Source organism: Chelonoidis abingdonii, chromosome 16 (assembly GCF_003597395.2).
Source record: "Chelonoidis abingdonii isolate Lonesome George chromosome 16, CheloAbing_2.0, whole genome shotgun sequence".
In the NCBI taxonomy this organism is placed as follows: Eukaryota; Metazoa; Chordata; order Testudines; family Testudinidae; genus Chelonoidis; species Chelonoidis abingdonii.
This window is the reverse complement of record NC_133784.1, coordinates 10,243,745-10,266,715: the sequence shown is the minus strand read 5'-3', so window position 1 is coordinate 10,266,715 and position 22,971 is coordinate 10,243,745. Positions and strand designations below refer to the sequence as shown.

Below are 22,971 nucleotides of genomic sequence, written 5' to 3'. Positions count from 1 at the left end.
AACATTGGAATAGCTCTGGTAAAACTTTCAACAAAACCTCTTTGGATAGGATTAAAAGATTTCAGGTTTGAAAACTAATTGTTTAACCTTTACTTATTAAATTCGATGTTCCCTTCCTCCAGTTGACAATCCAAGTGTAGTAGAAATTTTATCCGCTCACTGACTTAACCCTCTGACGCAAAAATATCTTGCACTTGAATTGAGGCTAAGTTAAACCTGCTTGCTCCGAGCAAGCTTAAAATTTGTTTGGGTGAGTGAGGGACAACTGTGAGTGAGGGGAATGGGAAGGCGGGGCACAGAGTGGACCAGACTAGGCGTATGGGGGGAGCAAGGGGCGGAAGGCCCAGTAAGAACAGGTGGACCTTCTGTATGGCCAGGAGGGCAGCAGCAGAAAAAACAATAAAGTAACTTGGTAAGGACCCTAATATTAAAGCCTATCATTTATTTGGTTTGGAGGAGTAATGGTGGGGGAAGGAGGAGAGCACTAATTAGCCTCATGCTACACTGATGGGCTATCCTTAGGATTACCACACTCTGAGTATTAACTAAAGCAGTTTGTAGGTCAGATGTTTTGGCAACCAAGTGCTTATATGTCAGTAGGAATTGTGCTAAAAGCCACCTCCATTGTTCTCACTGACTGGTAGGTGTGATGTTACCAGTCCAGCAACCTGTAGGCAGCTCTCAGTGAGGTGTGGTTTTCATGCATTTATTCTTGTTAAATTGTAAAATCCTAGGGGCTGGGACTCTGTCTTGTACAGTACTGAGCACAGTGGCACTTAATGACCACATTTTACTAGGTACTCCATCTGCTATATCTGTAGTACAGGAAAACCACTGAAAAATCCTACTCAGTTAGCAATTGTTACCAAAGAGATGCTAAATATTGTCTGTGTTATGCAGGAGGTCAGACTAGATTATCACAGTGGGCCCTTCTGGCCTCAGGAATCTGTGAGTATAGGGGAAAACCTCTGGTAATCTGAGATTGATAGTCAAACTTGAGTCTCAGATACAAAACTAGCTTTTAACTGTCATTAATTTTGAAAGGAATTATGTTGATGTATCATCAGGGGGAACCCAGCTTGAATGAAAAACCTTTATTACCAGGAATTTGTTTGCATTCACCAACCACTTCTGCAAGAGTTGATTTACTTGATCCTTTTAACCATCTATCATCACAACCTCACTACTAAAACAAGGATTTCTACAAATGTCACAACCCAGGATCCTTATTTAAATAATATCACAGATGTTCTAAAAAAATGGCTCTGGGTAACATCTGAGTAATACTTAAAACTAAAGATTAAAATCTGTAGGCACTCAAAAACCTGAAGCAGGCAAAGTCACTGGAAGTCTATGAATTAACTTTGCGTGGAAAATGAGTGCACAAACTCTTTGGCATACACAAGAGCTATTGTCCTCTGGAACCACTATATACACAATGCATTTTTATGGCTTCATTGTTAAAAATATTATTGGCTTTAAAATAATTCCCCTACCTGGAAGAATCAGCACGTAACCACAGTGCCCATGGCAAGTTCTAATACAATCACTTCTAGTTGAATAAATTTGATGTAATTTAAGAATAAAAGCAGTATTCCAAACCTGTTACTTATAGCTGTATGCCATCTCCTACAGCAGTTGGAAACACATTTGCCATTCCAAGGATAAAAGGAGACAACATATGCTTGGGGTAATTATTAGTTCTCGGAATACTTGCATTCCCTACTGTCTCTGTTTTTCAATAGTATGTCTTCTGCAGTTTTGTAATTTGCTGGCAGTATTAGCACACACCAAAAAATGCAAAATGCCCACTATTAATGGTTAACTGACATGACCTTCTGTCAAGGCTGATTCCCCACTTTGGCACTTCGAGTGCAGAAGGTGGGGGCTCGCAAAGATTTTTAAAATTAATACTGGCCACTCCAGGCTTGAATTAAACTCCCCAGATTACAGCTTCTCTCTGACTTTGGATGGGTAGATGCTGCCACCACCCAAATGCAACCTCCTCTTTTTGAAACCCAGGAAGGCACACTTGGGAGTTCCTTCCTGTGGGGTACCCTCAAGCCTTTTCACCCCCCACGCCTCCACCAAGGCAAACAGCTGAGAAAGAATACAAAGGAAATTAGCTGTTGCCACCTGCTAATTAAAACACAAAAAAATTCAATCCCATTCTTAAAAGGTAAATTTTGTTTAAAAACAAAAAGAAAATACATATGGATTTTAGGCTTTTACTAGATTTGAAAATCCCACTGACAAAAATTAAACGTCAAGAATAACCTTGAGGTCCAACTTAAAGAGTACAAGCAAAACAAAAGCATTTGGGGTTAGCACAGAGGAGTCCACAAGCCTTACAAAATAAACCTAATCATGTCTTTCTAGACGTTTCTGATCTACTTGCATATCTGGGTTTAAAGCAAGCGGAGAACATCCACCAAGAGGGAGGTTATAGCTAACTGGCTCCTGGGTGTCCATAAAAGGGAGCTACCCCCCTTCATTTATCACACGCCCCGCAAATCACAGACAGTGCTGGCCAGCCTTGTTCAGGTCTGGTCCACACCGGCTGGGATTTCTTCCTGGAGGTTTAGAAAACAGAGTTAATAAGATACATGTACCTCTAATTTACTAATAATTACATGGAGAACTAAACAGTACTTTTTAAATTTCAAGGACTAGAATGACTTGGAATACAGGGACATTTTTACCTGACTGATTCTGGGAAACCTTTCCAGGAGAGTGCATCAGCCACTTTGTTAGAGGCTCCTGAAATGTGTTGTATTTCAAAATCGAAGTCTTGAAGAGCTAAACTCCACTGAAGAAGTTTTTTCTTAGTATCTTTTACTGAGTGAAGCCACTTTAGGGCAGCTTGGTCTGTCTACAGGTGGGAATACCGTCCACAAATGTATGGGTGTAGCTTCTCCAGAGCATACACAATGGCATTACATTCTTTTTCTAAGACTGACCAGTGGCTTTTCCTCTCAGAAAGTTTTTTTCTGAGAAACGTGACAGGATGGAATTGTTGATCTTGTCCTACCTGCATTAAAACTGCTTCTACACCACGCTCGGACCATCTGTGGTTATGCTGAATGGTTGGTCGAAGTCCGGGGCCCTTAGTGCACGGTCAGATGTAGGGGCTGCCTTAAGCTGGTTACAGGCTTTTTGACGCTTCTCAGACCACTGAACTGAATTGGCTGTTTTTTTCCTGGTTAGATCTGTCAGTGGTGTGGCAATTTGGTTGTAGTGTCATACAAATTGTCAGTAATACCCAGCCAAGCCCAAGAAGGATTGGACCTGATTCTTTGACTTAGGGACAGTCAGTTTTGGATAGCATTTACTTTAGCCTGTAGGGGGTTGATCGTTCCTTGAACAACCTGGTGTCCAAGGTACGTAACCCTGTTTAGGCCTGTTTGACATTTTTTGGCCTTAACGGTTAATCCTGCTTCCCTTATGCACAGGAAGACAGATTAGAGGTGTTCTGCCCATGAATCTGAGAATATGGCCACATCATCAAGGTAGGCGACTAAAAATTCCCCAAATCCGGCCAGAAGGTTATCTACCAGTCTCTAGAAGGTGGCGGGTGCATTTCGCAGCCCAAAAGGGAGCACATTAAATTTATACAGCCCTACGTGGGTGATGAAGGCTGACCTTTCCTTGGTGGGGTCATCTAGCAGCACTTGCCAGTACCCCTTAGTTAAGTCTAAGATGGAGATGAACTGGGCATGTCCCAGTTTCTCCAATAGCTCATCTGTGCGTGTCATTGGATAGTTTTCTGGTTGAGTTACAGCATTTAGCTTACGATAGTCCACGCAAAAGCAGATTTCCCCATTTGGGTTGGTAACCAGAACCACCGGAGAGGCCCATGCACTCTGAGGGGTGGATTACACCCATTTGTAACATGTCCTTGATTTTCCTTTCTATTGTGGTTTTGACTTGAGGAGCCATCCAGCAGGGATGAGCTCTAATTGAGTGAGCATTATCTGTGTTAATGCAGTGCTATGACTGTTCTGTTTGTCTGGGGTGGCTGAAAACATTGGCATGAAGCTGGTGCACAGCTCCTGAATTTGCTGTCGCTGCTTATGCCCAAGGGTTATGGAAAGGTTCACCTCTTTTTATGCCACCATTGCTATTTCCATCATAATAGACTCCTTCAGACCACTCAGCGCTGTCTCTCTCCTTGGCTGTAAACTGCAGGACCTTGATTTCTCGGGAATAAATGGCTTTTAGAGAATTAACATGGTATGCTTTAGATTTTTGGATAGGATCTGGGAATGCTATGAGGTAATTAACTGATCTCAGGTGATCTTGGACCATAAATGGCCCCTCCTAGGACACTTCCATTTTATTGGCCTGGAGCACTTTCAGGACCGTGACTTGGTCACCTGCTTTGAAGGAATGCTCTCTGACCTTTTGCTTTTGTTGAGCATCCTGCAGGTTTTCTCGAGCAAGGGCTTAGAGAGTCTTTGAGGGTGTTCTGCAGGTTGGTTACAAAGTCTAAAATGTTAGTTCTTAGAGAAGATGTGACCCCTTCCCATTGCTGCTTCACCAACTATAATGGCCCTGAACTTCGTGGCCATAAATGAGTTCAAAAGGTGAAAATCCCAAACTGGGATGTGGTACAGCTCTGTAGGCAAAAGCAACTGCTCAACAATAGGTCCCAATCACTGGAGTACTCATTCACAGATTTATGTATCTTGGCCCCCAAAGTTCCATTAAACTTCTCTACTAGGCCATTTGTTTGGTGGTGGTAAGGGGTGGCAACCAAATGGTTCACCCCATGAGATTCCCAAAAATGTTTCATGGTCCCTGCCAGAAAGTTAGTTCCCAAATCTGTAAAGATGTCGGAGAGCCAACCTACCCTGGCAAAAATGTCTGCTAAGGCCTGGCACACAGTTTTAGCCCTGGTGTTGCTTACAGCTACTGCTTCCAGCCATTGGGTGGCAAAATCCATGAAAGTCAGTATGTAAAGCTTCCCTCTGGGTGTCGTCTTAAGGAAAGGACCCAAAATACCCATATCTACATGCTGAAATGGAACCTCAATGATGGGGAGTGACTGGAGAGGGGCCTTGACCTGGTCTTGGGGCTTTCCACCCTCTGGCACACCTCACAAGACCAGACATAAGTAGAAACATCATTGCCCATTCCCTCCCAGTGAAATGACTTCCCCAAACGGTCTTTGGTCCTGTTCACCCCAGCATGGCCACTGGGGTGATTGTTGGCTAAGCTCAAGAGCTTTTCCCTCTTAGTTGGAACTACCAACTATCTCTGAGGATGCCAGTCCTCCTTGTGCCCACCAGAAAGGGTGTTCTTGTATAAGAGTTGTCGTCCTACAACAAACCTGGACCTATTGGAAGACCTGAGAGGTGGTGGGTTGCTCTGTGCTGCCGTCCAAACTCCCTTGAGGCTTTCATCCGCTTTCTGCTCTGCCTGCTCCCTTGATGCTGGAGACATTAGTTCCTTGATGAGTTGTGGACTTGGGCTTGGTCCCACTGGAAACTATACAAGTGATGGGGGGGTGTCTCCGTTGACTGTGAACCGCACTCCACTGGTGCTCTAGGTTGTATTTCTGGCTTCAGTTGAGCTTCTTACGCCAGTTTAGCTGCTGCAGGTGCAGGCTCTGTGGCACCCTTTGGTGCTGGCTTCCCTGACTCTGGTGGGGTTGCAAGTACGGGCTCTGGTGCTGACTGCTCTACCAGTTCCAATTCTTGGGCTGGTTCTGGCTGGGTCCCAGGAGCTGGATCTACAATTGCTGCCATAGATTCTGGGCTGGGGTCTGATTCCACCACCTCTGGCTGGATTCCTGTAGGAGGCTCAGGAATGGAGTTAGATGTGGACGCCTGTTTAGCCTCGCTGCGGATGACCATCCCCAAGCTTTTTGTTAGCCTCACATGGTTGGCTAAGTCGTCTTCCAGCAGCATGGCAGTGGGATAAATGTCATTGACTGCAAAGTCCATATTCCTGACCAGCCCTTGTACTGGACAGGCAGCTTGGCTACAGGCAGGTTAAGAGTTGGCCTTAAAAGGTTGCACCATCAATTGGGCCTCTGGGTCAATGAATTTGGGGTCCACCAGGGATTGATGGATACCTGACACCTGTGCTCCAGTGTCTCTCCATGCAGTATTCTTCCTCCTGCCCACACTCAGTTTCCCTTCGCTCTGGAGATATTTGCAAGGCATCTGGGCCTGAAGGCTCTGAGTGGGACTCCAGGGTGGTGAGTTGCAGTCAGCTGGTGCTTTCGGGGCAGTTGGCCTTCACATGCTTCAGATCATTACATTTAAAGCAGGTGGACAATTTGAGTTTATCCTGTATAAGCTTTATACAGAGTAAAACAGATTTATTTGGGGTTTGGATCCCATTGGGGTCTGGGTGCTAGAGACAGGAGCACTTCTTAAGCTGTTTTCAATTAAGTCTGTAGCTTTTGGGGGACTTAGTTCAGGCCTGGGTCTGTGTTTGCAGCAGGCTAGAGTGTCTGGCTCCACAAGACAGGGTACTGAAGTCCCAAGCTGGCAGGAAAAATGGGCTCAGAGAGAGTCTCAGCACATCAGGTGGTAGTCCCAAGGGGGTCTCTGTAACTCACCCTGTCACATCCGCCACCTCCACCCATTTGGTTCCAGTCTTCCCTGCCTTGATTACAGTTTTGGGCTTCCCATCTAGGCTGTACCTTTCTATTTCCTCAGGAACACTCTCTAAGAACTGCTCCATTTGTATAAGGAGACAGATCTTTCAGAGATTTAACATTTGCTTCTGATGTCCAGGCATCCCAATTTTTTACAGTGTGATAGGCATGTCGGGAAAATGCCACATCTGGTTTCCACCTTAGGGCTCTCAACTGCTGACGGGTGTTAGGCTTCGTTCTAATTCTGGCCTTTTGTTTAAAACGTTTGTATTTGTTCATGTGTTCCTTAGGCACTTCAGCTGCCACCTCTGCTAAGGGTCCACTGAGTTGTGGCTTCTGCGCCACTATATACTCATCTGTAGCAGTACTGTACCCAAGGCAGATCCTTTCAAAATATTCTAAGAAGGCCTCTGTATCATCACCTGCCTTGTGTGTGGGGAATTTCTTGGATTGGGGAGCGTTGCATGGAGAAGGACTGTTAGGATTTCCTGGTGGACCCAGCTTAATCCTTTCCAGCTCTAAGTGCTTCACGTCTAACTCCACTTCCAAGCGCTTCTCCTGTCTCCTCTCCTCTGCTTCCAAGCGTATCAGCTGTAGGACGAAATTCCTGTCTTCTGCAGTCAGAACTCAGTCTTGAGTTAAGGGCATCCCTCTATCTTGGCACCTGGATCTTGGGTTGGGGGGGCTTGACCTTCCCCCTGGGAAGTTCTGCTCTCCAGATCCCTCCCGCATTTCTGTTATGGCGCTAGATGTCTGGGCTTTGATCTGGTCTGTTCCTCCAATGGCATGTCACTTTGGGAGACTGGTTGCTCTAGGGTAAGGGGTCAGAAACCTGTGGCATTTGTGTCAGATTTTGGTGGCAGCTGCTGCCAGCCAGGGTCCCGGCTGCCGTCCCTGCTCAGCCCGCTGTGCCCGGGTCCCCACGCCGACATCCATTGCCAGCCTGCTGCTGGCTTGGAATGGACAGAACCCGGCTGGTAGCAGGCTGAAGCAGGGCCGCGTCCAGGATGGCTGCAGGAGCCAGCGGCACGGAACTCCAGACTGGCAGTGGGCTGAGCAGTCTGGCACGCAAAACCTTAATTAATGAAGACTGGCACGCTACTTCTAAGGGTTGCTTGAACCTGCTCTAGGGTTTCCGTAACCAACAATCAACCTCATGCACAGGGCTGCCGTACTCTAGCTTAGTATTTCTTTGCCAAAAGCTAGAAAAAATAAAAATTATAAACTGCTCTTGACTCCCTGCCTCGCAGGCTGACCCTTTTGTGTGCCTATCCCCCTCAGGCAGAAAGAAAAGAAAGGAAGTTTTTTTTCCCCTGGATTCAAGCAGTCAGGAAAAATGCAACCTTTTAAAATTCCTGGGGTCTGTGCTTCTGGTTCAAAATGATCCCATCCGCTCTGCCACATGTTCAAAGCTGATTCCCCACTCTAGCAGCTTCAAGTTCAGAAGGTGAAGGTTCCGCAAGGATTTAAAAATTAATCTTGGTCACTCTAGACTAGTATTAAACTTGCAAGGTTACAGCTTTTTCTCTGACCTTGATGGGTAAATGCTGCCACCACCTAATGCAAAAACTCTTTTTTGAACCCAGGAGAACATACTGGAATTCCTTCCTGTGGGGTACCCTCAAGCCCTTTCACCTCACCGCCTCCGGGAAGAGCTAAGAGAAAAAGGAAATTAGCTATTCCACCGCTAACTAAAAAAACTGCACCAACCTCTTAAGAAACAAAATATCCCAGTCCGTTCTTAAAAAGGTAAATTTTATTAAACGAAAGAAGGAAAATATATCTAGATTTAGGCTTTTACTAGATTTCAAAATCCCACTGACAAAAATTAAGTCAAGAATAACCTTGAGGTCCAGCTTAAGAGACAAGCAAAACAAAGCATTTGGGGTTAGCACAGAGGAGTCCACAGACCTTACAGACTAAAAGAAAAAAACCTAATCCTGTCTTCTAGAGTTTCTGATCTACTTGCATATCTGGTTTTCAATAAGCAATTTCTAGGACTAATTCTATTGATTCTGGCCTTCATCTCTCACAGATCAGCAGCCTATCCTGCCCTGTTCCCTCTCCCTGGAGAACAACAACAGACAAGAGGGGAAGTTTTTCTCCTTCATTAAAAAGTTTTAGCCTTCCATTGGCTCTCTTGTCACGTGCCCACTCCCTCCTCTTACTTGGGGACTTTAACCCTTTATAGGTAAAGCAAGCAAGAGAACATCCACCAAGAGGAACTTCATAGCTAACTGGGTGTCCATAAAAGGGAGCTACACCCCCTTCATTATCACACCTTCTGATTACATAAGTGAGGTAGCACATTACCAAAAGCACAGTGCATGCACATTTTTTAAACGGTGATCTACATGTATATTTGTGTCTCTCTCCTGAAGTATTCCCGGTCCCCCCGTAATCCCTTTAATCCCCCTCCTCACCCTTTTTAGCATCAGCGACCCGGGTTGTTTGAGTTTGTGATGTCACTTAGTGCTAGGTACATAACGTAGTGACCCTATGACCTCTAAGAGTTGCAGATAATTAGAGGAACCAATTTTAAGAATATACGAATGTTTTTATTCCAGGGAAAGAATGGGGCAATAAAAAAAAAAAAAAAAACCCTGAAAACAGGAAAGCTCAGGAACCAACGACAAATGGGAAAGGCAAGGGAATCAGGGATAGCTACTAACTGTCACACAGCAATAATTAAACATTCCCTTAATTTCTGAACCCCCTACAAAAACCATGAAAATGCATCCCAAGCATCCGCACAGGCTAGTGGAGTTGGAGATGGAGAAGTAGTGCATTTCTTGTTGGAAAGTTGGTAGCTGTCCCTTTTGGCTGGAGTGGGTCTCTGGCCAGCTCCTGGTGCAGAGGAGGCTCACTGGGTTCAGTTGGCAGGCACCATTGTGGGCACAGTATAGTACTGGGGCTCAGTCTCTTCTCTGGGTGCTCTGCATTGGCCTGGCTGAAAAACAAATGTTCTCCCCCTCTGCGGCAGGGAGCGACAAAAGCTTATAGCCAGTGCTCTGGAGTCACTTCCCCTCCCCAAACATATGGTATCTCTCTGTGCACATGTCTGGGGGCCTATCCAAGTGTAGGCTATCCAGACCTGCAGTTGATTGCCCCGGTATGTCAGTAAGGCCTCTGGCCTGGTATTTCGGCCTCTGTCCTAGCTCCTCCTACTGGGGTGGGTTTTAGGGACAGATTAGCAGGTAATTTTAGTTCCCTAGCTCTTGCCTTTGTACTGCTTTGTGCCTTTTAAACAGCACTCATCTGCTCACACTCAAGCTCCTCAAATGGTAATGGGGTGACATAGTATAAAAATACTTCAAATTAAAGCGGTGCTGTACCTACTACAGGACCACAAATGAATTTTTTTAATGACTTAAACCAAAAGGGTTTTTGTAGTTATTTAATGAATATGCCACCTGAGGCTGTGTGGGGCTGAACCGTGACTGTTTCCTGGTCATTTGTGCTAAAACAAGTAAACTAAAGTGACATTTATATTATCATTTAGATTTTCGAATTAAGATACTTGGGGCTGTTCATGCTTCTTAGTACTATTGGTTCATACAGTGTGCAGACTGAAAAAACAATGTTGCTTCAGTTTGGTGGGTTCATGCTCAAGTTATGTTGCTAGCTATGAGGGCTAGAACCAAATTGTATTTTAAAAAATAAAATCTAAAGATTCTGGCTCTCCATTGTACCCCCAGGAGAGGAGGGTTCTATGGTAAATCTCATGGGTCTGGAATCAGATGTGGAATGCTGTGGTGCATTTTATGAAGGTCCAGTCTCAAAATGATGCATTTTTTTATTGTTCTCTGGTGCATTATTTCTTAAATGTAGTTTTAAAATTCCTCCTCTTAAAAACAAAACAAGAAGATGATTATCAGTCACTGAAGGGGAAACTACTCCAGCCTTGTTTATATGGAAGGTAAGCTCAGGTGATATATATTGCAGCTTAGTTGGTGTTGACTAGTGTGCGATTTTGCTGAGGCCTGGCAGTTATCCCTCAGTGTAAACAAGGCTGAAGTGTTAGTGGAATCTTGGAAGAAAAACCCCGGGAAAGTATACAAAGGAAACAGTTTGGGGACATGTTTCCTTTGCTCCACACAAGGTGGGGGAATGGGACAAAATGAGGTGGAAGCAGGAATGGAGCTGTGCAGAGCCTTGAAGGTTAGGGGGACAGAATGTAACAGAATTTGAGCAGCAGAGTTATCTGTGTGCACTTCAAACAGGTCGTGAGGAAGATGATCCTCAAAAAAGCATTTTGGGTGTGGTCTAGAGGAGCAAGTTGTCCACCAGAGAAGCCAGCGAGGAAGTTGTTGCTGTAGTGGAGGTGGAGATTACATAACAATGAGGAGGAAAGAACAGATTTTAGAGATGTTGCTCTAAAGGAAGAGAGCCACCAAAATTGGTGCCAGCCTGGATGTGACTGGGGGGAATGGAATCTGAGCCGACACCAAGCATGGGTGATAGGATAGTGGAGAGAGTGAGAGAGAGACCAAAGAAAAAACCCTGTTGGGCTTTTATGAAGTGGAGTGAAGTGGGAGAAAGGAGGAGGAGCCACTGGTGGAGTCATGTAGTACAAGCCTAAGGGAATCAAATTCAGATCCATATACTTGAGTGATAGGATAGTGGGATTGACTGTGGGAAGGGTGATGAGGGGATTGTGGGAAGAAGAGGCGACTGCTCACTGTGCTAGGTTTGAGTTACAAGAGCACTTGTCAGAAAGCCATAGTCTGGAGACTGAACAAGGTGGGAGATGTGAGAGTTGTCACCCTACTGCTTGGGCTGAAGCCAAATGAGCAGGTGAGGTCATCCATGAACAGAGAGAGAGAGAGAGACCAAAGAAAAAACCCTGATGGGCATTTATGGTGTGGGAGAAAGGAGGAGGAGCCACTCATGGGGTCATGTAGTACAGGCCTAAGGGAAGCAAATCTAGATCCATATAGTTGTCTCCCTCCTTTGTTTACAGCAGGGATCAGCAACCTTTCAGAAGTGGTGTGCCGAGTCTTCATTTATTCACTCTAATTTAAGGTTTCACGTGCCAGTAATACATTTTAATGTTTTTATAAGTCTATAATATATAATTAAACTATTGTTGTATGTAAAGTAAATAAGGTTTTAAAAAATGTTTAGGAAGATTCATTTAAAATTAAATTAAAATGCAGAGTCCCCTGGACTGGTGGCCAGGACCTGGGCAGTGTGAGTGCTGCTGAAAATCAGCTTGTGCGCCGCCTTCGGCACACATGCCATAGGTTGCCTACCCCTGGTGTACAGTAAGGACTCAGAACTTTTATACAGCTTTCCTTTCTTGTTGTCGTGACAGTTGTGTCTGCTCCAGTGAGGCATTCCATAGTAAGGGGGCATTCCATAGTAAGGGGAACCTCTACATCCTCTTCGGTGAGTTGACATCAGCTCCTATAGTTAGTGAATTGAGCCGTTGAGGTTTGTGTGACAAAGGTACAATTTAACAGTTGCAAAGAGAGCTAGTTTCATAAGGCTTTCTTCTCAGACAGATGATCCCTCTGATGCAGTTTATTTTAGATTATATAATATAGTAAATAATTTAAAAATACATCATTTTAGTCCTCTCTAGTTCCCGTTATTTTATTGTAGCTGAACTGAATGCAGATCAGCTAACTGAGAACTGAATTTGCTAAATTTTTAGATTCTTGAAGAATTCTAATTTTAGAACACTTATTTTAATGGATCACACCAAATGTATGACTTCTGTGTAAACAGACTAGCCACAAACACCAATTTCTGATTCTCTCCCTGAAGAAAATATTGTTCCTATTTTCAAATGTCTTTTAAAATAAAGCAAGTATATATAATACAAATTAATAACAATATAGTGCTGCATGGGAGCTAAGAATATGTCATTGTTTCTGTTAAGCAGCTGAGTAAATGACTAAAGTAATGTATTAAAACAACATGCTCTTTCTGAGCCATTAGAGGTCAAACACTTCTTGTTCTAGTCAAATGTGTGAGGTTTTAATATTAGATACCCTACTAAGGACCCTTTACTCTATTAATTCCACACAAAACCTGTATTAAGAGAACACTGAGACTGCACAGTTAGCATTCACCCAAAATTAATTCACAGCCATGCACAGGAGACAGGAGAGAAACAGTATTTAATCTCAGACTAGTAGTGCATGTACATAAAAGAGCAGAGTTAAAGTTACATAATGTAAGCTTAATATTGGGTTGTGAGGTTTTGGGTTTTTTTGGGGTTTGTTTTTTTTTTGGACAGTTTGTTGATGCAACTTTAACCTAGGGATCTTTAAGGAATATGTAGCCTATGGTAAGACTTCCTTTTTTCCCTCTCGTCTCTCTTTTTTCTTCCTTTTACTGTTGATCATTTTTTTTGTCATTCTTATCTGTTCCAGTCAGAACCGCGCTACGCACACAGTTTTAGGTAAACTATTAAATTCCAGGGCATTGAAAGTTACCTGTTAGGTAAAAGATATATCTCACTTCCTGTGCAACTCCAATTTTCATACACATGGACACTCTTTTGCTTTGCCCAGTCTTTCCTCCCTTAAAATAAGTACAATATCCTTTTGCTCCCTAGGCAAGATAACTATTATTAAAGAACCGTTGTAATAGCAATCTGTAGCAGCAATCATTTAGTATACTTGCCTGGAACACTTAGGCGCAAAACACAAACAGTGCTATCCAAGCCTATCTTTCACAGCTCTAATTATTAAATCAAATCCTATAAAGATAGAAATAAATTAATTAAATATTAATACAAGTTCCAATAAATATAAAAAAATTTAACATTATAGTTATTATTAGGAACATTTATCTATCGTAAGTGCATTTTAGATTTGGCTAACATGTAGTCAAGACTGAAGTGTGATCAAGATAAAATAAATAATTGAGAAAGAGATAAAATGATGTTACACAACAATAAATAGCTTAGTATTAAAAAATACAGTTATATCCTTTCGGAAAAGGAAAATATACGATAAATATTTCATCATAAAATTTAGATTAATATCCTCAGTAAAATAATCAAAAGAAGTCAAATAATTCCTCCTTTGAGGCGATAAATAATAAATAAAAATAAAAATGATCAGTAAATATATCTATAACAAACTCTCTTCCTATTCAGAGAGTTAGTTTTCACACACCTAACCATAAGAATAACAACTTTGCATAACAAAGATACTATCCCCAATTACTAGTAATCCGTTTCTTACCTGTTCACTGTAACACTATGTATAAAAATATCATAATTCGAGTAGTCGATTGTTTCAGGTGGAGTGCCATGCTGTGGTTAGGCCTCTGTACGGAGGATTTGTTTTTAGCCTCAGGCGTATATTAATAGTTTGTTTCTATTGCAATAGTTCTTCATGTGACCCTGATCCTGATCGGGTGCCTTTATCCAAGTGGCTGACAGATACGTACAAAGACACTGTCTCTGCCTAACACCTTACAGCAAGTGATTCTCAAACTTTTTTTTCCCATGGACCATTTCAAAAATTGAGGGTCTGGCGCACCACTTAATGTTGGTGGTTGATAAAAGTGCTGTATAAAAAAATTAACCTTTTGTCCTACAACTAAAGCACAACTCATATTTTAATATCCATAGTCTTACCCTTTCTAATGCAATGGATGGTGCCCTCTTTCCCTGCCATGGCAGCCCCTGGGGGTGGGCTGTAAGGGGCGGGGAGGTTCTCCTCGGCAGCTGCAGCCTGGAGCTGGAAAAGTTGCTCTTTCTCCAGCCACACACCCTGCATATCCGAAATTCCCTCCACCCCCCTTCTCACCCACTGCCCCCTCCCACCTACTCCTTATTTCCCCCCCCCACCCCCAGTGACACCACCCTCATCCTGCTCGTGCTCTTCTCCAGGGTCCAGCACCTAATTAGTGGAGCCATGCCTGCCGCTCCACTAATTAGGTAGGTGGCCCTTAGGTTTCTTTGTGTGGGCCTCCCAGCCGTGCACCTTAGAGGGAACTATCCATAGACCACAGTTTGAGAACCCTGCCTTACAGTCTAAACCTCAGAGTGACAGCTCTAGTGTCGTCTCACTGGAGATGTTCCCTATACAATGGCAAGTTATCTAGGAGAAGAAATCTCTGATAAGACAACTTTTTGTATTTGATACTTAGACCAAAAGTTTGGCATATACAATTGTTTTTTTGTTTTTACAGGTTGAGAGAATTTTGGATAGCTATCTAACTAAATTGTCGTCATGAGCAGAAGCAGCGTGACAGCAATTTCTACAGTGTGAGATTGGAGATTCTACTTTCGTGTACTTACGCAGATAACCAGAATTTAAAAACCTATAGATCAGGGCACAAAGGAATGATGGTAAGATTTTCTTTAAATTTGAGCGTAAATAATCGTAGCTTATTTAGAAGGAAATGATTGTGGTGACTACTGTATCTTACTGAAAGTGGGTAGAGTCAGCAGGATGTGTTTCAGAGTAGCAGCCGTGTTGTAGCTGTATCTGTAAAAAGAACGGAAGTACTTGCGTGGCACCTTAGAGACTAAAAAATTATTTCAGCATAAGGTTGTGGACTACAGCTCACCTTCTTTGGATGTGTGTGAGAGAGAATTTGATTGCTCAAGGGTGCGCACACTGGCATTTATACTGCAAAAAGCCTCCCAGAGCGCTCTACCTTACTCCTTGTCACTCTGGCAAGGCACGTAGAGTGCTCTGACTCCCTGGCTAGACGCTTCTGTACTCCCCTCTCACGAGAGGATAATGGCTGTTGCGTATTGCTGAGATGCCCCAGGGCCAGTGTGAACGAGGAGTTACATTATAGCGTTCGACTAGACCTCCGAAACTCCCATAATCCCCTTAAGTCAAGTGGCGCCTCTTTCTCTTGTTGGATGAAATTGGCTGAGGAATGCAGAGTCCTTTTCAGAGCTCCATATCAGACAGTGGCTGCTTATCTGTAATGGGCAGAGCAAACATGTACTAGTGGTGAGAGGCAGGGGTTAGGGGGATCTGAACTTACAAGATAGTGCTGACACACTTCATACTCCAAAACCTCCTCCTCTTCCCGCCCATACAAACAACGCACTCTCCTCCCCCCACCCCATTTAGGAAGCACATTGCAGCCATTGTAACGCTGGGAAGCTGCCCATAATCCACCGCTCCCGAGTGCTGCTGCAAATGCCGCAAGTGTGACCACGCCAGCACTTGCAGCTGTCAGTGTGGACAGACTGAAGTGCTTTCCTAGTGCACTCTCCAAGGCCTGTTAACTCAAAGCACTCTATAGCTGCAAGTGTAGCCACCAAAGTGAGGAACTAATTGTAATGACATGTCATGTCCCTTCCCTCTCCAACTCATCAGTGCATCTTGCCTTCTAACCTGTAATGGTCTTGGTGGACACTTAATAATCTCAGACCACATCATGTTCTCAGACCTTTAATCATTCTTGTTGCTCTTCCTGGATCCTTTCAGTTCTCCAATCTTCTTGAAATGCAGTGCCCAGAACTGGACACAATACTCCAGTTGAGGCAGAGTGGAGCGGAAAAATGACTTCCATGTCTTGCGTCACAACACACCTGTTAATGCATCCCAGAATCATGTTTGCTTTTTTTGCACACAGCATCACACTGTTGACTCATTTAACTATGTGGTCCACTATGACCCCTAGATCCCTTTCTGCCGTACTCCTTCCTAGACAGTCTCTTCCCATTCTGTATGTGTGAAACTGATTGTTCCTTCTAAGTGAGCACTTTGCATTTGTCTTTTGTTAAACTTAATCCTTTACCTCAGACCATTTCTCCAATTTGTCCAGATCATTTTGAATTATGACCCTGTCCTCCAAAGCAGTTGCATCCCTCCCAGTTTGGCGTATCTGCAAACTAATAAGCATACTTTCTATGCTAATATCTAAGTGTTGATGAAGATATTGAACAGAGCCGTCCAAATAGACCCTGCGGAACCCACTTGTTATACCTTTCCTTAGAGATTGGGAGCCATTAATAACTACTCCCTGGTACGGTTATCCAGCCAGTTATTGCACCACCTTATAGTATCCCCATCTAAATTGTATTTGCCTAGTTTATCGCGATAAGGGTATCATGCGAGACCATATCAAATGCCTATACTAAAGTCTAGTGATACCACATGCACCGTTGCTTTCCTTATCCACAAGACTCGTTATCCTATCAAAGAAAGCAGATCAGATTGGTTTGACACGATTTGTTCTTTACAAATCCGTGGTGCTATTCCCTATCCACTACCAACCTTCCATAGTGTTTGCAGATAATTTCTTTAATACTTGCTCCATTATCTTCCCTGCTCACAGATACGTAAACTAACTGGTCTATAGTATTTTCCTGGGTTGTTTTTATTCCCTTTTTATAGAATGGGATCATATCTTGTGCCCTTTCGAGTCTTCTGCTAGAATGCGGAAATCGTCCCACAATGATTTCCAAGATAAATAGCTAGAGCGCTACAGATACCATCGACCATCTGTATAGTTCCTGAGTTCTGGATTGCTTTTCATTCGGCCCTGGGTTTGACTTGCATGTATCTAACGCATTTCTAATGATTTTTAACATGGTATACTTTTTTATTTTCAATTACTAGTACTACGCCCTTTCCCAATTGCATTCATCTTATGTAGGCATTCCTTCAGACTTTACTCTGTTATAAAACCTAAATAGTCATATAAGCATCTCTGCCATTTCCAAGTTTCCTGTTACTGTTTCTCCCTCTTCACTGAGCAGTGGGCCTACCCTGTCCTGGATCTTCCTCTTGCTTCTAATGTATTGATAAAGTCTTCTTGTTTCCCTTTATTCCTGTAGCTAGTTTGAGCTCATTTTGTGCCTTTGCCTTTCTAATCTTGCCCCTGCATTCCTGGGTTGTTTGTTCCTAAAGCTAACTTAAAACTGATTTGGTTATAAACAATGCCATGTGAAATGAAAATTAGGTGAGGGCTGGAGATTAAAGATAGCAAGTAGTAATTTCAGGCAGAGAATTGGAATTGCTCCAGGGATAGGTCTACTCCTGGGATAAGTGTTAGGTCCAGGCTTATTTTACATTTTTGTGAATGATCAGGAAGGAGATGTAAATAGAGCATTAACTTTCAGCTGATACTAAATCAGGAGATAATACCAAGAGGCCATAGTAATGACAAAAGAAACTACTTGAAGGTAGGAGTATGGGCACGAAATAAAATTGCCTGAACCTCTAGAATGGAACCTGTTATAATCTGTATTTATATGTAAATTTCTGACAGTAAAATGGACAAAGGAAAGGTAATGCATTTGAAAAAATGCAGGTAGTACAGGTGAGACACTTGAAGAGTAACAGTGTTGAACAAGGCATTATTAGGGTTGATAGTTGGCAACAAAGTAAAATAGGAGCTTGCACTGTGATGTGGATAGCAAAAGAGCTAATGTGAATTCTGGACGGGTCGGTGTTGTCATGGATAGCCACAATTTTCATGGTAGTTACATTCAGTTTGGAGCCCCTTTAATACCAGGAGGCCACCTTAAGAATTCTTAAATAGATGGAGAGATTAAAAACTAAATGTACAATAACATGGCTGAAGTGGGGATAGGGAATGTAGACACACTTGTCGAATACCTGAAGGCAGTAGAGACATAGTGAGGAAGAGGAATTGTTTAGGATACTAAAAGTGAGTATTACTAAGTGGAATGGGATGAGTTTAAAGGAAAACTCAGGCTGAATTTCTGGAAGAACATCGAGACTGTGCAATAGGTTCCCAAGGGAAAAGGCTCCTGTCATGGGGTTTACTCACCATGGGGGCATCTCCTCCTGGCCACTTTGGGAATTAGCTCCTGCCAAGTCCAACACCCCTTTCTGCTGCTCATCTGCATGCCTTGCCCCTCTTTCTCTCTCTCTGCAACTCAGGGTGCTCTCTTTGTGATTTGCTTTGATTCTCCCCTTGGTTTCCTCCTTTCTCTCCCTAAGGCTACATAGTGACTGTAGCCCATGCTGCTGCCAACTTCCTGGCTTTCTCATAATCCCACCTGTCCCTTCTCAGTTGGGCTCTGTTGGGCTCTGTTGCCAATCAGGGGCTGTTTATCCAGCGTAATTCCCCTCAGGTGTGACCTATCAAGTTAATTGGCCCCCTCCTTAGCCTCATTAACCCTTTCAAGATTGGTATGATGTGAACCTGTCATGGGTTAGTGGTGGTCCTTTCCCCTCTGGGTCAGAGGGAGGCCACTCCACCTCACTGGATATTCCCACAGTCAGGGAATTAGTAAACAACTGCTCCGACCTGCAGTCGGAATGAGTCTCTGGGACCCAGGTCTTCCAGCAGGGCAGGGCGGCAAACTGTCTATGGCCTTGGCCTGTAATCAGGACAGAGCAGCAAAGAGTTAGGGGCTCTGGCCCATTATCTGGGCAGAGCAGCACAAGTTCGTAAGGCTGGGCCCTCAGTCAGGGTGGGGCAGCAGTTTAAAGCTCCGGCCCACAGTCAGGGCAACACAGGGTTCGAGTGTCCTAGCTCCAGCTGACAAATGCAGGCCTCTTGGCCTAGAGAGGGGAGGCTGCCACCCCGGGGGTGGGGTAGCAGGGGATAGGAGAGCCCAGCCCACCTGACTCCAGAAGGCCCCAACCCAGGACCTTAACAGTGGTGGAATATTTCACCACTGGGTCAGCGGGGAATCCAGCAGCAATATGCTGACCGGATCTCTGGCAGTAACACAGCCAGACTGGGGTCAGCTGCCCCTGGGCCACTTCCTCCCCTCTCCTTGGAGTATACCTGGATCCATGGGGGGGGGAGGGGTCCTCCTTTTCATCGGGGTAGAATGCCAGTGGCAGTCCCAGTGACTCCTCAGTGCCTTGGCAGCAGGGAGTTCTGGTCAGTTTTCAGCTCTGCAGGGATCTGCTGCGGTCTCCCCTCTCAGGAGTGGGAAGGAGGCATCTGTCTCCTTTGGCAGCTGCAGCTAAACTGAGCTCCAGGGAATCTGCACTTTATACTTCCTGTCCTGCCTCCTGACTTCTGGTAGGAGGGGCGATCATGGCCTGGCTCCACCCACCTGGGTTCAGAAAGCGGTCCTTCCCCCTCTGGCTCAGTGGGAGGCCATTCTGTCTCACTATAATCCCTGTCACAGCTTCTAAATCAGTGCATGTTATGACAAAGTTCCTCCTCTGCCTTGGTGGGTCCTGCATTTATTGGTGGATTTTGCTCACCTCAGAGATTCACAGCAGTCCTCAGTCTGGCCACTTTTGCTTGTGGCTCAAACCTGCCATTCACTCAGCTAACCTCATCACTGGCCAGCATGGGGAAAAGGAAGGAGAACAATCCCCGCAGTCTCTGCTGATCCACCTTGTGGGTCGGGGGATAGGCCAGGGACCTTCCCCTCTGGTGGGACCCACAGTCCAGCTCAACTCCTCTTACATCCAGTAGGGGGAAGGAGGATGGGGGTAACCCGAGCCCACCCTCTACTCTGGGTTCCAGCCCAGGGCCCTGTGGATCACAGTTGTCTACAGTGTTTATGTAACAGCTGTGTGACAGCTACAACTCCCTGGGCTACTTCCCCATGGCCTCCTCCAAACACCTTCTTTATCCTCACCACAGGACGTTCCTCCTGATGCCTGATAGCGTTTGTACTCCTCGGTCCTCCAGCAGCATCCTCTCTCACTCTCAGCTTCTTGTGTGCCCCTCACTGACTGAAGTGAGGTCCTTTTTAAACCAGGTGCCCTGATTAGCCTGCCTGTCTTAATTAATTAAGGGTCTTCTCTACCCCCAAATCCCCCCAGAAAGATGACTGTGGGCAAGACTTAATATAGTGTTCTGGTGTTTTTGAGGTACTGGGATCTGTTGTACCTTCTGCCCCTCTACTGGTGCAACCCGGTACAAGAGATTCTTTTTCATTAAGAAGTAGGGTCCTGGTCCCTAGGTTTTCTCTTCCACAGGGACCCCATCTATTTCGATCACCTCCTTCCTAGTGTTGTTGTACCTTGGGTCTTCAGCCTGGTCCCGTCCAAAATTTTCTCTCCCAGGGCTAATCTGCCAGAGATCTAGGGGGCCAGTCTCTGTTGCCTATGCTTGTTCAGAGGCATTAGGGTGGGGGTCAGATTTGGGTGCTTCTCCCTCCTGGGTGGCCTCTTTTTCAGCTGCTTGGGTCTGCCTACCCACAAGAATGACCCTCTGTCTTTGGGTCAGTATTCAGGTTCCCAAGGCCTTAGCTACTCTTCTTTTCCTTTTCGTCTTTCTACCCTGCCTGGGAGTGGAGAACAAATCTGGGGATATTTCAGAGAAGAGTAGGGGTTGACAGTCTTCTGTGGATGTCTAACTTCAGGGTTCCTCCTTTCTCCAATTCCCTTACTAGGAGTAAGTCTCCAAACCCTGGAAAGTCCCTCCCTGTGAGCACTGGGTATGGGAGTTTAGGGACTACATCTGCTGCTACCTCAGTAGTGTTCCCCTGGATTTCAATTTTTACCAGGATGGTGGGGTAGTAACTAACTGTCACATGGACACGTGTCACCCATGTGCTTTGTCTGCAGCAGCTGACAGCGCTTCACAAGCTTCCCTGAAATAAGCGTGATCGCACTCCCTGAATCAACCAGTGCCGTGGTTTCTGCCCCATTTAGTTTTACTGGTCTGGTGTACATATGCGGGGTTAGTGCGACCCCCACCAGGTGAATTAGGGTGCATGGGTCTTCCCAGTTCCCCAGGTTACACTGCATAGGCTCCTCGGTATTGGCACACTGTGCAGCTACATGTCTCCACTCCCCCCAGGGGTAACATCTGTATGGGGCCCTAGGCATTCCCTGGTCTCTCAGTTTGGGCAGTCTAATGACACTATCCTCTTTCTCCCTCAGTGCTCCGACTCATTGTGGCCTCTGATTGGCCTTCAGCCTCGCTCTTTTTGCACCTTTGCCCTCTTAGGGGCCCAGTCACTTGAGCTCTGGGGCTTGGTGCTGCTAGTTTAACCCGGGGTGCCTCTTCCTTAAGTGGTTGGGTCAGTTCTTCTTGGAATGATTGCTTATGTGTATTCCACAGTAGATGTGCGTGCTCACCACGTGCACCGGTGCTAGAAGTTTTCCCCCTAGCAGTACCCGTAGGGGAGCGCCCCAGCGACCCCTGGAGTGGTGGCTTCATGGTGTGATATAAGGAATGTTGCGTGCTCCCCCAACCCTCAGTTCCTTCTTGCCGCCAGTGTGTGTGCTTTGGAACTGCTCTGCTCCAGCTTTGCTGTAGCTCGTCCCCAAAACTGCTTGTTCGTTCAGTGTATGATACCTGTAGTTAGTTTAGTTTAGCTAGAGTGCTCAGGCTGGGGCATGCCCCATACCCTGGGTTTTAAGTTGTGTGACGCCTGTAGGTGATCTATGCCAGTGAGTGATCTGCACGCAGACTCTTTACGCTGTTTGGGGAAAACTCATCTCAGCAATAGCTGCAAGATTTACAGGTCGTTTAAGCCTCGGATCAAGAGAGAAAGGGACATTAGGCTCCAGGCTATTCTGATGAAGTCGGCGCTGACCATGGCACTGACGTGCCACTCTGAGTTGGCACTGGGCACCGCAGTATCAGTGCACAGTGACCCTTCGGTACCCATCGACTAGTCAGCACCGCTTCTTGTCCACGGGGCACGCCAAGAAGGCTAGGAAGAGGTCTTCTTCGCCACAGCACTGGAGTAAACCCAGGACTGAGCTAGACCCATCTTGGGCAGTCCTTGATCCCCACCAGCCTCTAGGCCTCTGACTCAAGTCGAGCGGAGTAGTCTGGCTCATTTGGAGCAGGCCTCCCTGGATGTCTGGATGCCCTCCAAGCTGGAGACCCTGCAGTCAGCCCGAGATTTTATGCCCATACCGGTATCACGAGCACAGCCTATGTTGGCCCCGCACTCCAGAGGCAAGCCGCCGCTGAGATCTCCATAGTCATCTCTATCACTGTACCAATCTCGGTCGAGGGAACGTTCCCGACGCCGTTTGCCGCCCAGCGACTGTTCAGGGCAAAATCCATGTAGATCGCCCTCGACGCCCACCAGGCTATCTGGTTGGGTTCTGTCTGACTGAGACTCTCGGCACTGCTCTGCCTTGAGGAGAAAACGCTGACGGGACCGAGGCAAACAACACAAAGGTCCTCATCTCGGAGGGGCTATCGCAGCCGGTCACAGCACGAATGTTGACATTGTTCCTGCTCGTCATCCTGCTCCAGGACCCCACAATAGCACCACCTCTGCAGCCCTGGGCATCGATCACCCTCTTCTCGCCATCACGGGTCTGCCTGCCGAAGCTGATCATGGAGCAGGTATTACCGATGGTACTGGTCCTCCACGTCAGGATCACAGTCCAGTGGTCAGCATCGCTTCCAACACTGCCACTCCTCCCGGTCCAGGGACAACGGCAGGTCATATGTCAGCCTGGCCTCCCTTCGTAGTCATCCATCGATGGGCCAGGCCAGCCAGGCCGAAC

At 45.5% G+C, this 22,971-nt stretch overlaps 1 protein-coding gene across 2 annotated transcripts in view; it reads left to right on the top strand.

Moving 5' to 3' along the window:
* MAPK8 (mitogen-activated protein kinase 8) overlaps positions 1-22,971 on the top strand; it is a 140,790-nt gene that overhangs the window by 69,854 nt on the left and 47,965 nt on the right. For both annotated transcript variants that reach the window (XM_032797417.2, XM_032797420.2), the window contains exon 2: positions 14,768-14,927. The gene's annotated coding sequence lies outside the window, so the exon portion shown is untranslated. The remainder of the gene's footprint in view (positions 1-14,767; positions 14,928-22,971) is intronic.